Source organism: Carcharhinus amblyrhynchos, unplaced genomic scaffold (genome assembly GCF_965287045.1).
Source record: "Carcharhinus amblyrhynchos unplaced genomic scaffold, sCarAmb.v2.hapA scaffold_47, whole genome shotgun sequence".
NCBI lineage: Eukaryota > Metazoa > Chordata > Chondrichthyes > Carcharhiniformes > Carcharhinidae > Carcharhinus > Carcharhinus amblyrhynchos.
In genome coordinates, this window is record NW_027649788.1 from 757,149 (window position 1) to 767,342 (window position 10,194).

A 10,194-nucleotide genomic window follows, 5' to 3' on the forward strand; every position below is an offset into this window, starting at 1 on the left:
CCTGGGATTACTCTCTCTGATCTCACTATCTCTATCTCCCTGGGATTACACTCTCTGATTTCACTATCTCTATCTCCCTGGGATTACACTGTCTGATCTCACTATCTCTATCTCCCTGGGATTACTCTCTCTGATCTCACTATCTCTATCTCCCTGGGATTACACTCTCTGATCTCACTATCTCTATCTCCCTGGGATTACTCTCTCTGATTTCACTATCTCTATCTCCCTGGGATTACTCTCTCTGATTTCACTATCTCTATCTCCCTGGGATTACTCTCTCTGATCTCACTATCTCTATCTCCCTGGGATTACTCTCTCTGATCTCACTATCTCTATCTCCCTGGGATTACTCTCTCTGATTTCACTATCTCTATCTCCCTGGGATTACACTCTCTGATCTCACTATCTCTATCTCCCTGGGATTACTCTCTCTGATTTCACTATCTCTATCTCCCTGGGATACTCTCTCTGATCTCACTATCTCTATCTCCCTGGGATTACTCTCTCTGATTTCACTATCTCTATCTCCCTGGGATTACTCTCTCTGATCTCACTATCTCTATCTCCCTGGGATTACTCTCTCTGATTTCACTATCTCTATCTCCCTGGGATTACTCTCTCTGATTTCACTATCTCTATCTCCCTGGGATTACTCTCTCTGATCTCACTATCTCTATCTCCCTGGGATTACTCTCTCTGATTTCACTATCTCTATCTCCCTGGGATTACTCTCTCTGATCTCACTATCTCTATCTCCCTGGGATTACTCTCTCTGATTTCACTATCTCTATCTCCCTGGGATTACACTCTCTGATTTCACTATCTCTATCTCCCTGGGATTACACTCTCTGATTTCACTATCTCTATCTCCCTGGGATTACTCTCTCTGATCTCACTATCTCTATCTCCCTGGGATTACTCTCTCTGATCTCACTATCTCTATCTCCCTGGGATTACTCTCTCTGATTTCACTATCTCTATCTCCCTGGGATTACACTCTCTGATTTCACTATCTCTACCTCCCTGGGATTACTCTCTCTGATCTCACTATCTCTATCTCCCTGGGATTACTCTCTCTGATTTCACTATCTCTATCTCCCTGGGATTACTCTCTCTGATCTCACTATCTCTATCTCCCTGGGATTACACTCTCTGATCTCACTATCTCTATCTCCCTGGGATTACTCTCTCTGATTTCACTATCTCTATCTCCCTGGGATTACTCTCTCTGATCTCACTATCTCCCTGGGATTACTCTCTCTGATCTCACTATCTCTATCTCCCTGGGATTACTCTCTCTGATTTCACTATCTCTATCTCCCTGGGATTACTCTCTCTGATTTCACTATCTCTATCTCCCTGGGATTACTCTCTCTGATCTCACTATCTCTATCTCCCTGGGATTACTCTCTCTGATTTCACTATCTCCATCTTCACTCTCTTTCCTTTCTGGGAAAGTCGGAATTCGCCATTTTCTCCCCAGAATTGGTCCAGGAACCAGGCCGCTTCTTAAACACGATTAAAAAAGCTGAAAATCCTCCCTGCTCAGAACCGAGTATAAATATTTGCATCACTTTCTCACCCCGACTTTCTACCGCCGAAACTTCTGGAAAGAAGCAACTCTGCGACTGCGCGTCGTTGTTTGTGAAGTAAAACTGCACGCGCTCAAACAGCCCGGCGCATGCGCATACGGACAACTGCTGCTTCGTCCGCTCCCTGCTCTCCCCTCCCCTCCCCCGGTAACACACAAAGGGCCTGCGCAGTGCGCGAGTTCCTTCCGTGCTGTCCGTCTCGCGCACAGACGGTTACAACCCGAGCGCGCCGCTGCCTGGACAATGAAGAGGGCGGGGCTGCAATCTACACCCTCTCCCCATTTGTTGTGGCGGCTATCAATCACCTGCTCCCAGCCAATAGGAAGGTCCATCTCATCAGTGTGCTGTCTTGACCCCAGTGAAAGGTTCTCATCAGTGTGGATGGAGCAGACTTTAAACAAGGAAGAATTAGCAATTGGTGCTCAGCTCCTAATAACACTCACATTGGCTGAAAAATGGCTTTCAAAAGAACTGGAAGTCGGGGATACAATTCCTTTACTTTACTGAACGCTGCTGTACATCCTGGCAGGTTAAATCTGTTTGTCACAGTCAAGAGTTTTTTTCTTTCCTCAACCATTGAATTGCTGTCCAGATGTTTCACGGTACTTCTGGGTGACAAAACCAGATCCTTCACAGAATATTTACCTCGGATTTACCCCACACATCTTCACTTGTACGTCACGTTACGACTTTCAATTTGGTCCTGGTAGATTTATCAACACAGATGTCATCATCTACATTAGCGTGCAGGCTTAGATATTGAAGAGCTGCCTGCCAGTCACGAGACATGTCTTCACATATAGGAACCCAGGAAAGCAGTCAACAATATATTTCACCTTCACGCTACCAGCGCCAAGATGGAATTGGATATCACCCTGGTGGTCACAACAGTATCAAGGCCCCAAACTTGTTCACCCAGATGTATTTCTTGATAGAACCCTCGGCTAAAAGCATCACCTCCTCAGGACTGCAGAGGAAACCTCCAAAACACTCCTCTGTAAACTCGTTCCTTCCTCATTGGGATCACATGCCAACACCCTCAGGACCTCTGTTTTCGCGAGCACATGTAATTGTTGGAGGTCAGCCATCTCCGTTCCATGGCACTACAGCTGGAGTTTCTCATGTGCGTTTCTGAGGCCTACCCGCCTTTAGCTATTCTTCCAGTGGGGACATTCACTAATAACTGAACAATGCACAACACCATTCGCAAACCCTCAGATACTGAAGTCGACCATGTTCAAATGTAGTAAGAAATAGACAATATCCACTTTTGGGTTGACAAATGACAAGTAGTGTTAGCGCCACACAAGTGTCAGGCAATGACTATCTCCAATAAGAGAAAATCTGATCATTCCTCCTTTGATATTCAATTGCATTACCATCGCCGAATTGTCCGTTACCGACACCCTGGGGTTTACTGTTGGCCTGAAACTGAACTGGATTACTCATATGCATACTATTGCTCCAACAGCAGGTCAGGTGGGAGGGGAGGTAGTATACAGTCGGATTGTCATCAGTGCAATAATCCAAAGACATAGGGCCAGGCTGTTGAACTGAAGACCCGTGTTCAAACCCTATGAAACCGTTGTCAATTGTTGTGAAAACCCATCTGGTTCACTGATGTCCTTTACTCAAGTCAATCTATGATCCTTGCCTGGGCTGGCCTTTATGTAACCTCAGACTAAAAACAATATTGTTGTCTCTGAAAATGCCTTCTGAAATAACCTAACAAGCCATCCAGTTCAACGGAAATGGGAGAGGAACAATAAATGCTGGCCCAGCCAACGATGCTCAGATCCCATGATTAGAAATAACCAATGGCAAAATCTCATCTCCTGACTTTCAAAAACCAAGGAATCAGGTGTTTGATGGAGTACTCTGTTATTTCTTTTGGGATGAGTACAGCTTCAACAATGCTCAAGACACGTTATGCCGTCCAGGACATAGTAACCCATTTGATTGGCATCTCATCAAAAAATACCCACTCCCTCCATCATCAATGCGCATTGGTAGCAGTATGTGCAATCTAACAGTTGCACTACAGAATCTTATCAAGCCTTCTGAAGTAGCAAATTCCAAACCCACAACCACTGTCATCTAGAAAGAAAAAGGCAGTTGACACATGGGAAAATCAGTACCTGGAAATTTCCCTCGAAGTCACTCAACATACTGATCAGGAAATACATTGCCATTCCTTCATTGCCATTAGAGAGGAATCCTGGAACTGTTTCCCAAACAACACAGTGTGTTTACATATATTACATGGACTGCAGCAGTTCAAAAAGGAAGATCACCACCGCCAACTCATGGAATTGGACAATAAATGCTGGCTAAGGCAGCAAGCACTACATCTTATGAATTAATAATAAAAAAAAAGTGGATGGTGTCCAGCTGCCCAAATCAAATGGCTCAACATGCAACTCAATTGAACAATGTCGATCTTCACCGGGTTCCTGGCCACTTTCTTTTGCTTCCAGTCCTAATCAATATTACCAACTCCCTCCATGACATCAGTAAGGTAATTGCATCCAGAAAGTGGATGTCTACTCCAACCCAGCTACCTGGCTTCAAATTCTCATCAGCAGTTTCCCTTAAACTGAATTAACTTGAAATTCATTTTGCAACATGAATCATTATAGAGGACACAAGGAGCATATCAGAAGCAGTCATGAACTAGGAATGGAAGGCAGGGAGGAAATCAGCAAAATTGCATCAGGAAGGTGCTACTTAAGAAAAAAATGTTGCAGCTACGGGCTGGCATATGCTTCCTCCTGAGAAGCATCATTCTTGAGTCTTAAATGAAGTTGCTGGTGAAATGATTGATGCATTGCTTTTAGTTTTCCGAAGTCCATAGTTTTGGGGAAAGTCATATTAGTTTGGAAGATAATTGTCTTAACGGTTATGGGTCTGTGATTGGGTAGGTGGACATGACGAGGTTCGAACTGGTTCCTCAAGAGTGATGGTCAAGTTTTGATGACAGTCAAAGAAAAAAGCACGGGAAACAGGCCCTTCGGCCCAACGAGCCCGCACCGCCATTTTAACATTGAGTCCCCTCTCCACCCATGACCCTTGTCTATGCTTATGGCATTCCAGATTGAGGGAAGACTAATTTAGGGACAATTTGTTACACCAATCAGCCTAACAGCACATCTTTGGGGTGTGAGAGGAAACCAGAGCACCAGGAGAAAACTGACGCAAGCACGGGGAGAATGTGCAAACTCCTGCAGACACTGGCCCAAATCCATGTATCTGCACAGCAGTGATAGTCACTGATCTGTCGCGTTGCCCATCATCTGGTTCAGTTTAAGCGTACACTAACGACGTGAAGTACTAGGCTATTCTCGAAACAACCAACAGCAGCCCTCGTACGACCCGTCATTGTTCCCTGACCGCTCGACATTATCAATTACCTGTGGGACGATCCCACTAATTAAAGTTTGTTTGTTACTTCAGCTGATTCTTGTCAAGGTAAAATAACTTTCATGATATCGGCCTTACCAATTTGTTTCGATGGGAAAATATGTTGTCATGTTCCCATGATTAATATCGTGAGCTCCAAAACAGTGAACCTAAACTATTTGCAATATATATAATGTCTTAGATACAGGGATAGAAGGTATTATAGCCAAGTCTGCAGATGACACAAAAGTAGATGGGATACTAATTTGCAGTGAGGGAACATGAAGCTTAAAAGATGGATGTAACTAGGCTAGGTGAGTGTGCCAAAATGTGGCAGATAGAGTTTTACGTGGATATGTGTAAGCTTATCTATTTTGACCAGAAAAGTAGAAAGGTAGCATTTCTCTTTCTCAATTGAAATGCAGTGGGATCTGGGTATCGTTGTGCGCAATTTGCAGGCAACTAGTATGCTGGTATAGAAGATAATAAGGACAGCAAATGGAACTTTGGCATTTATAGCTGAAAGAATTGAATATAAAAATAACAAAGTGTTGCTGCTACTACATGGGGCATTGGTGAGACCAAGTCAGAATACTATGCAAAGTTTTGTTTCTCTTATTTGAAGAAGGATGCAGAGACATTAGAGTCAGTTCAGAGGCAATTCACTGCATTGATTCCAGAGACAAGGAGTTCTTTTACGAAGATAAGTTGAGAAGTTTAGGCTGATACTCTTTAGAATTGAGAATCATGAGTGGAGATGAAGTATACAATATGATAAAGAATATTTGGTTTAATTAATTTGGACCTGATTTGTCTGTAAAATTATCGCCACAGAAATGGAAACTGCAATATTCTGATTATAGTATGAATTACAGGATAATCAGATGTCTTACGGAATAAGCCATTTGACTTATCTCAGTTGGCTGGACTGCTGGATAGCGATTTTAAAAAGTGATACCAACAACGTAGATTTAATTCCCGTACTGACTAAAATTATTCATTAAGTCCCACCTTCTCAAATATTCCTGACGGTTGGTGATCATTGGGTTAAATCACCATCAGTCACAACTTATATTTAGCTGGGACGATGACGAATTTACCTTTTGCAAGTAAGATAAGAAAAAGTTTTGACAACATAAGTGAAAAATGGACATTTCCTCTTTTGGGGCAATTTAGAATGAGAGGTCATAACTTTAGGATGGAAGGTAGCTGATTTAAAACAGATGAGAAGAAAATACTTCTCTCAAATGTTACGAATCTGTGGAATTCACTTTAATCATTGAATTATTACAGTGCACATTCATAGAAGGCCATTCAGCCCATTGAATGTTGTTCAGTTATTCTCTCCAATTAAGCATGGTTTTGATGTCTCAGTGAGACTTCTGCAGAATTTCATATTTTAAATATATATTCTGATATTTCATAGAACATAGAACATAGAACACTACAGCACAAACAGGCCCTTCGGCCCACGAGTTGCACCGATCACATCAACGCCTACCAATCCATAGACCTATCTAAAACCCCCAATCCCATTAAATCCCATATACTCATCCAGAAGTCTTTTAAAAGACCCCAGCGAGTTCGCCTCCACCACCACTGACGGCAGCCGATTCCATTCACTCACCACCCTCTGAGTGAAAAACTTACCCCGAACATAACTTCTGTACTTGCCTCCCCGCACCTTAAATCTGTGTCCTCTCGTAGCGACCATTTCAACCCGGGGAAATAGCCTCTGAGAATCCACCCTATCTATTCCTCTCAACATTTTATAAACTTCTATCAGGTCGCCTCTCAACCTTCGTCTCTCCAGGGAAAAGAGTCCCAGCTCCCTCAACCTAACTTCATAAGGCATGCCTCCCAGTCCAGGCAACATCCTTGTAAATCTCCTCTGTACCCTTTCAATAGCTTCTACGTCCTTCCTACAGTGAGGCGACCAGGACTGCGCACAGTACTCCAAGTGAGGCCTGACAAGGGTCTTATAAAGGTGCAGCATTACCTCCCTATTCCTAAACTCAATCCTTTGATTAATGAAGGCCAGTACACCATATGCCTTCTTGACCACATCCTCCACCTGCGAGGCCGATTTAAGAGTCCTGTGGACCCGGACCCCAAGATACTTCTGCTCTTCAACACTACTAAGACTCCTGCCCTTGATAGTGTACTCGTTCATCCCATTGGTTCTGCCAAAATGGACGACTACACATTTATCCGCGTTGAAGTCCATCTGCCACTTCTCCGCCCAGTCCTGCTACAACTTCTGACATCCTTCCAGACCATCCACAACACCACCGACCTTCGTGTCATCAGCGAACTTACTAACCCATCCCTCCACTTCCTCATCTAGGTCATTTATGAAAATGACAAACAGCAAGGGTCCTAGAACAGATCCCTGGGGCACTCCACTGGTGACTGACCTCCATGCAGAAAAAGGCCCATCCACAACCATTCTCTGCCTTCTGCAGGCAAGCCAGTTCTGGATCCACAAGGCCAAAGCCCCTTGGATCCCATGCCCTCTCACCTTCTCAAGAAGTCTTGCATGGGGGACCTTATCAAACGCCTTGCTTGAAGTCCATGTACACCACGTCCACTGCACTTCCTTCGTCAATGTGTTCAGTCACATTTTCGAAGAACTCAACTAGGCTCGTAAGGCACAACCTGCCCTTGACAAAACCATGCTGACTATTTCTGATCATGTCAAACCTCTCCAAATGCTCGTAAATCTTGTCCCTCAGAAGCCTCTCCCTCAGCTTACCAACCACTGAGGTCAGACTCACCGGTCGGTAATTTCCCGGGCTACCTCTGTTCCCTTTCTTGAAAATAGGAACCACATCCGCAATCCTCCAAACTTCCGGAACCTCTCCCGTCTCCATTGACGACGCAAAGATCATCGCCAGGGGCTCTGCAATCACTTCCCTCACCTCCCACAGTATCCTGGGGTACATCCCATCTGGTCCTGGCGACTTATCTATCTTGATAGAATTCAAACATTCTAACACATCCTCCTCCTTAATATCCACATACTCAATCTTTTCCATCTGCTGCAAATCCGCAGCAAAATCTCCCAGATCAGTTTCCACCGTGAATACTGAGGCAAAGTACTCATTAAGCACCTCTGCCATTTCTCCTGGTTCCACACAGACCTTTCCCCCTTTACCTTTTATAGGTCCTATCCCTTCTCTTCTCATCCTTTTACTTTTCACATATTTATAGAAGGCCTTGGGATTCTCCTTAATCTTACCCGCCAAGGTCTTCTCATGACCCCTTCTGGCTCTCCTAATTTCCCTTTTAAGCTCCTTTCTACAATCCTTATACTCCTCAAGATCCTTAACATCTCCTAGCTCCCTGAACCTTTTGTGCACCTTCCTTTTCCTCCTGACTAGGTTCACCACAGCCTTCGTGCACCACGGTTCCCACGACCTACCAAAACCCCCTTGTCTCATCGGAACGTTGTCATGCAGAGCTCCAGACAAACATTCCTTGAATATCCGCCACCTTCCTTCGGTACTTTTCCCGAAGAACGCCTCCTTCCAGTTTATTTGTCCAAGTAACTTCCTGACTTCTTCGTATTTCCCCTTACTCCAGACAAACACCTTCCTAGTATAAGTGTTATAGGTGTGACAGAGGAGGGTTAAAGAGAGGTGGAGGGGTGGCACTGTTAGTAAAGGAAAACATCACAGTAGTGCAGAGGGAGGACAATATGGAGGAGTTAGGGATTGAGTCGCTGTGGGTGGAGTTGAGAAATAAAAAGGGAGAGATTACGATGCTAGGGGTATACTATAGGCCACCCAACAGCCCGAGGTCAGTGGAGGAAGGCATTTGCAGGGGCATTTTGGATAGGTGCAGGAAGAATAGGGTGGTTGTAGTGGGTGACTTTAATCTTCCTGGAGTGGATTGGAAGGGGCCTAGAGTTGGGGGTACGGAGGGAGAGGAGTTTGTAAAATGTGTTTTGGAAGGGTCCCTAGAGCAGTATGTAACTAGCCCGGCTAGGGAAGGGGCTATACTGGATTTAGTGTTGGGTAATGAGCCGGGGCAGGTGGTTGAGGTTGAGGTAGGCGAACATGTGGCTAACAGTGACCACAAGTCCGTCTACTTTAGGATAAAAATGGAAAGGGATGAGTGCCGGCCGAACGGGAGGGCGCTGAACTGGGGAAAGGCGAGCTATAGCCGGATTAGGAGGGAGCTGAAGGACACTGATTGGGAGGGACTGTTAGCTGGCAAGTCCACGGTCGGCAAGTGGGAAGCTTTTAAGGGCAAACTGAAAATGTTGCAGGAGAGGCATGTTCCGGTTAAGCGGAAGGATGGGAAAGGTAGGATTAGAGACCCGTGGATTACAGGGGGTATCGAAGACTTGGTGAGGAAGAAGAGGGATGCGTATGTTAGGTCGAAACAACTGGGTACGGAGAGTGCGCTGGAGGTATATAGAGAGAGTAGGAGGGAGCTAAAAAGGGGAGTTAGAAAGGCGAAGAGAGGACATAAAATGGCTTTGGCTGATAGGATTAAGGAAAATCCAAAGGCATTTTATTCCTATATTAGGAGCAAGAGTGTAGTTAGAGGGAAAATTGGTCCTCTTAGGGACAAAGGTGGGGAGTTATGTATTGAGTCGGAGGGAATGGGGGAGCTCCTGAATGAATACTTTGCGTCGGTATTCACAAAGGAGAGGGGTTCGGTGTCATCCTGGAGGGAGCTGTGGATCAGTGGCAGGAAATATCTATTACGAGGGAGGAAGTGCTAGGGCTTTTAGGTAGTGTAAGGACGGATAAAGCTCTGGGGCCTGATGGTATTTATCCCAGGCTGCTTAGGGAGGTGAAAGATGAAATTGCTGGGCCTCTGGCACAAATCTTTGTCTCTTCTTTGGACACAGGTGAGGTCCCAGAAGACTGGAGGGTAGCAAATGTGGTACCGCTGTTTAAAAAAGGTAGTAGGGATAGCCCTGGAAATTATAGACCGGTGAGTTTGACATCGGTGGTAGGGAAATTAATGGAAAAAATACTTAGGGGTAGGATGTATTTGGAGCGTTGCGGTCTGATTAGGGATAGGCAACATGGCTTTGTTAGAGGGAGGTCTTGCCTTACGAATCTGGTAGAATTCTTTGAGGAGGTGACAAAAACGGTTGACGATGGGAGAGCTGTTGATGTCATCGATATGGATTTCAGTAAGGCGTTTGACAAAGTCCCTCATAGTAGGCTGGTAGAAAAGG